Genomic DNA, 5,935 nt, shown 5'->3' on the forward strand with positions numbered 1-5,935 from the left:
TGCGCTAGACATTTTCGTTGTCTGTCATTTTGACTGACAGGGTCATAAAAATCCAGTCATAATCTATTTTTACCAGTCACTTAAATTTTTAAAATGATAATGATGACATATTCAATAGTATTTAGTTTTCATTCATTTTTAATTAATATTGTAACGCTTGCTTGGCGGCAAAAAATTAGACACGGAAGTTGTATTTTTCTCCCTCTTTTTACTCTGCTTACCGCCAACACCAACAAAACAACTCCACTCCCAAAGAAAAAGAGGCAACTATATAGACCCCAATCACCAACGTCACACAATGATCTTAATTGTGGTTGTCAGCCCAAAATCTTCTAAATATATATTAAATGCATCTTACCAGATATAAAATGACTACTACATAGTCTGTGGATTGTTTGGTGCCCAGATTTCTTGTCGAATTACAGCAGTCCATCTCGCTCTCCTCTTCGGGTCTCTCAGAATACGGTAGAACTTCAAGTCTCTCCGTCTATCTTCTCTGTTACTGCAACCAACCGCAACACACGCCTTCGCATTTTTGATTATTAATGTTAACGAGCAGAAAAACACGCCGTAATAGGAGGCATGTACGTAGCGGTAATGTGTAAACATGACGAGCTGACGGACAATATGGCTGCTGCAGTCAGGGGGCGGAGTTCTGACGTCATGTGATTGGGGTCTATAGACAAGTTTCCTGAGCGAAATATGGGCGCCGCCATCTTGGAAAATGTCTGCTTCGCACTTCCGGTCCGGTCGAGTAGCAGTGTATTAGCAGTGTATTGACGACGATAAAACTACGAAATCAAGCCAGAGCAACCCATGGAATCTTCAAAAATTGATTCAGCACGACCTAGATGACACGTAGATGACATTGGATGGCAGTTTGTGTCACTTCGTTGATCATTCGTGGACAAAATTATTAACAACGGTCAGCCTGTGTTAACGTGAGGAATGGATTGATACTACGGCCATTAGTGACCAAAATGTGGTGAAATTACAAGTTATATTACATTTGCCGACTGCAGAAGGGCTGACATGGATTGTTTTGTTACAAGGAAATGCTACAAGGTTATGTACATATGATGTAAACACAAATAGTATGTCATTCTTTTTTTTATTGCAGGCATTGATCGCAATAAAACATTAAGACATGATTCAATTTCTTGTTTTATTTAAAACGATTGGAACACTCCAAAACAGGTCAATAAATCACATTTATAAAAGTATTGCAAAAATAGCATACGAGAATGTGATATCAGACCGCAGAGCTCCGGAGCCTCGTGAACAAATAGCGACATCACGGAGGCCCTCGGCGGCATTTAGATGTGCTTTTTTCCCGTCCTCGGTAGTTCCAGCTCCAATAGCATATATTTAAAGATGCTACCATTCACAAGTTCGTAGTTGGATCACGGCGATCTCGGCGAACCACCGTCTGTCACAATTCCTGCCTCTCTCTCGGCCTCTCCCGGGAGTCGAGCTGTCATCATCATTGTGGAACGCAAACGATATATGTTCGATATATGTCCATCAACGTACAGGTCAAGTTGTCTTCCCTTTTATAACAGCATTTCCCAGCTGTAAACAAGCAAATAAAAACTTGTAACACTTGGATTTATGCAGTGCATTCAAACACTATTAGCAACAGGCGGCTAGCAGCAGTAGCAGAAGCTAGTTGTTGTAAAAATGATTAAACTTCGTGATTACAATCATCATCGTAATATCAATAGCAAAGGCAACAATTCGTTTCATGCGCCAGATTTTAGGTTTCGTATTTTTAGAGCACATTACCTTCCATAACAGCGGGGGCATGACTGCAGGAGCTGTCAGTTTTGTACATCTACTTCCCTCCCACCTGTATGACGAGTACGAGCACCCATGGTTTGGAAATCGACATGGTACGAAGCATGGAGGCCTTGGCTTGGTTCTCCACCCGCCTACATCAAAATAACATTCCCGGGATCTTGTATAAAGACCGTCCAACTTCGATTCCACCGCCATTGACTTCAACGGTAAACAGGCGGAAACGGAAGGGGAAGGAAGACATAAGGAAGTAAACCGGAAGTACCTCGGAAACTTGTCTATACACAGGCGGCAATGTAGTCCACCAATTGGATGACGCGCTGGCACACCGGGTGCACCAATAAGAACCTCGTGTTGATGTGTCAATCACGGTGCTGCTGCCAGACCACGGTGACGCTACAATATTCTGACAGAATAGCCAACGACATTAAGAGAGACAATAGCTAATTAATATGCCACCCAGTGGTCTGGGGTGTGAATTGCAACCTGTCAAAATGACGGACGGACTTCAGTTTTTTCCGTCACCGTTTTAAAAAAACGGTCAACGACGGAAAATATTCGGTTAACGCGACCCCTGTTCCAGTCCCAATATTCTATACAGTACTTAGCAGATATCAAAAGGCTGCATGGTCTAGTTAACCTCCTGAACAATGTACAACGTATGATGGGATCCTGAAATTAGGACAGGGATTAATACGGAATAGAGGTGAGACATGATCATTGATGAATATATTATAATGAATAAATGACAGATTTAGTGATTTTTTTCATAGACTATTTATTTACGGCATCAATAAAAGTGCAAATAAATACATTCACAGAATAGGCCCTCAAACATGGAGACCTTTAAAAAGTGAAAGGAGACAGAGGAAGATAAGTGATAAAGAATAACACTTTATGGACTTGTATGATCACAGTACTGGTTTCTAGAAAAATCTGGGAAAATAGTTGCATCATATACTCCATATAGTATTTACTTAGGGCAAACTCCTGAACAAACAATGAACAAAGTATGATGGGATCCTGAAAAGTAGGACACAGAGTTGAGATGAATATTAAAATGTGTAAATTACAGACTGTAACTATAAAAAAAAACTCAGAGAGCACAGACCTGTTTGTATGTCTGTACCCTCATCTGTTACCTCACTGTGTCAAAAAAATGTGATAAGCCCCTATTTTTCTCATGTACTGGATCACAGTACCCAGAATATTGGCAGAATTCAAATCATAATGTGTCATTTCATAGCAACTACCATGGCCATGTCCTGTATTTTTTTTTTTTTTTTACAAGCAATCTGGGCAATTTTCTTGCAGTTGCATACACATATGCTGAAAATCGCCCTATCCTGCAATGATAAAGAATCCTTCAAAAAAATTCTGGATCAAGACAGTGATCCGGATCACCTCTAAATCTAAACTGAATCATCTCTTCCTTGTCCCAGAGTGGACATTTCCTGAAAATTTCATTAAGATCCGTCCATAACTTTTTGAATTATACCGTACACAAACAAAACAACTCAGCAGAAGTAATTAAGTGATATTTTCACAGACTAATGTACTTACCATATCAATAAACAGTAACCTTGAACCTCCACTGCAGCAACACTTTGCACAGCAACACCAAATGCTTCCTCAAACATGGGAACCTTCAAAGTGAAAGGAGACAGAGGTGAAAAAGAATGTCACCTGATGGACTTGCTCTGATGATCACAGTGCTGGTATTTTTACTCAGTTGAATCATACGACCGTATAGCACAATCTCTTCAAAGGTGAAACAAATAATCATGAAAAGTATGGAGTGATCGACTTATCATAAATATGGTTTAACTTGGCCAATTGAGACCACTCATAAACTGTCATATAGTTGAGATTTCGCACTTTTGACAGAAGTTTGAATGGAAACTACCAGGCTAGATCTTGCCTGTGTTGTCTTCCAAAAAAAAAGTTATGTGCTCGGACGCGCCGGCGCGTCCGCTCGACCTTATAAAGTTTTAAACTACCTAACAAATAGAGATAATACTTAACTAACTAAATTAATAAAATAAAGTTACTTAAGCACTAACATAATTACAACTAGAATAGCATCATAGAAACCGTCCAGCATTAGAGAAACCCCATCATGTTAGTTTGCATGCACAGCTAGCTAAATTGCTTAACGGCCTAATTATAACTACTGGCGGTGTTAAGAGTTAGCGAGCGCAATGAAAATAAACTACACCCACGCTTAATTCATATCTGAACCAGATAGACTGCAGTTCAACACTTCTTACCTGAAGTTCAGATTCCCCTCCACTCGGACCGCCGGCGGCCGCGGGTCTCTCCTCCTGCCTCCCCTTCCCCTCATCCACCTGACGGCCACCCCCGCCATCGTAACCTGCGGTGGCTGCTGTCGCTGAAGAGGAATCTCCGCCACCGGCAAACATCTGTGTTATTTTAACACATTTAGCGGCATCCGCATGAAGGGCTTGTCTCTTTCTATCTCTAATTTTTTCCGCGCCTCCTTTCCTTTTCTTGTAGTTATCCATTTTGTTTATCTCCTCTCTCTGTATGTCAGATTAATGTATATCTGATACCTCTGATCAAGAGGGAGGGGGCATCGGCCCTCGTTTGTAATAGGTCCAGCCCATAACCAATCTCGACTGATGGGCCGATCTACCAGTTTTGTGTACCAATGTGATTAATGCCGTTAGGAAAAAAAAAAAAAAATTCAGGACCGGCCCAAAATCGCCATCGGCCCACCGGGCAAATGCCCGGTATGCCCGATGGCCAGTCCAGCGGTGCTCACCGCTGTCTTGCTTCCTTTTCTCCTCTTCTGCTTTCTTTCTTTCTTTTTTTATTTCCAGACAGATAACTTTTCATTTTGCCAATTAAAAAAGGGCCCAATCGCCGCCCACTCACTCTGAGTCACGTGACACACATACATATTTGTGCAGTAAAATGAACACGAAGGTGGGGGTGACGGGTTCGAGTGCGCACTGCGTGCGGTCATCTTGGCCATAAAAGTGGCGAAAACTAAGCACTTTACACTCATATGGATGTACAACATCATTTTAAGATGCTAAACTAACACCTTCCCTCTTAAAGCAAATGTGCAACGCGAATATATTGCAAAGAACGCTCTCCTCGACGCAGCGAGAACGAGTGGGATCAACCAGCCGACATAAGAGGAAAAACACGAAACGGTCGCGCTGATAACGGCTCTAACTTATCATAAGAACTTTATGGCATGAAGAGGAAATACTTACATTCGTTCATTGACACACAGATTAATCCTCAAACAGGTGGGGTGGCCCCCTCTGCTCGAAATGCGCAATTTACGCTTAAGCCTATTCTCTTTTTTTTTTTTTTTTTTTAAATTGAATACTACAAAACATACAAATAACAAATAATACAAACAACTAGTTCACATAGAATATAACCATCTCAACATATTTACATCATTAGACATACAAAAAATAGTAAATAAATAAAAATAATGACTCAAGAGGAAATTTATTAAGTACTAAACAATTTTGCATGAGCTTTTATACTAGACTAGCATTTATTATTTTGTATCATATTAAGTGATGTGAAATATGATTCAAATTCAACCCAAAAAAAATCTTAATGTTCGGATTTACTTTTTGATTTACGCCTATTCTCGTTCTCAGAATATGCAGCACTTGTGACGTAACAGGACTGGTTGCTATGGGAACGTACGCAGCGGCTATGGGAACGTACACAGCGGCATACCGCATACCCAAGTAACCTTGCTAAAAGGAGTATTAAAATTGCTAATAAAATCGTTTAGGATTATTTTAGATGCATATATGTTATATTTTTCTTGTAGAGTATTGAACGAGGAATATGATAGACCCATTAATGGACTTTCTTGGAAAAAAATCACCATTTCTTAAAGTAGTCACAGGAATAATGAGGTGGCCTGTGAAAAGTTGTACAGGGTACAAAGCCCCGCTCACCTCCTTGCTTTTTCTGTGACAATAATTGAGACTTGTCCTGCTCACTCACTCTCCAGTTGTGCGCAGCTGATCCCCCTCCCGTCACTCCTGCCCCTTCCCTGACACACATAACCTTCAGCAGCAATTGACACGATTGTAAAGGGCGCCCTAGTGCCCACCCTACCAATTTGACATGGAAA

At 40.8% G+C, this 5,935-nt stretch overlaps 1 long non-coding RNA gene across 1 annotated transcript; it reads right to left on the minus strand.

Moving 5' to 3' along the window:
- Window positions 1-1,206: 1,206 nt before the first annotated feature.
- Window positions 1,207-3,665, minus strand: LOC130919523 (uncharacterized). The gene is made up of 3 exons (XR_009063982.1): window positions 3,361-3,665; window positions 2,775-2,820; window positions 1,207-1,572 (listed from the first exon to the last, which is right to left on the minus strand). It is a non-coding gene; the product is annotated as an uncharacterized LOC130919523 (long non-coding RNA).
- Window positions 3,666-5,935: the final 2,270 nt, after the last annotated feature.

The sequence above is a fragment of the Corythoichthys intestinalis genome, chromosome 7 (genome assembly GCF_030265065.1).
Source record: "Corythoichthys intestinalis isolate RoL2023-P3 chromosome 7, ASM3026506v1, whole genome shotgun sequence".
Lineage (NCBI taxonomy): Eukaryota > Metazoa > Chordata > Actinopteri > Syngnathiformes > Syngnathidae > Corythoichthys > Corythoichthys intestinalis.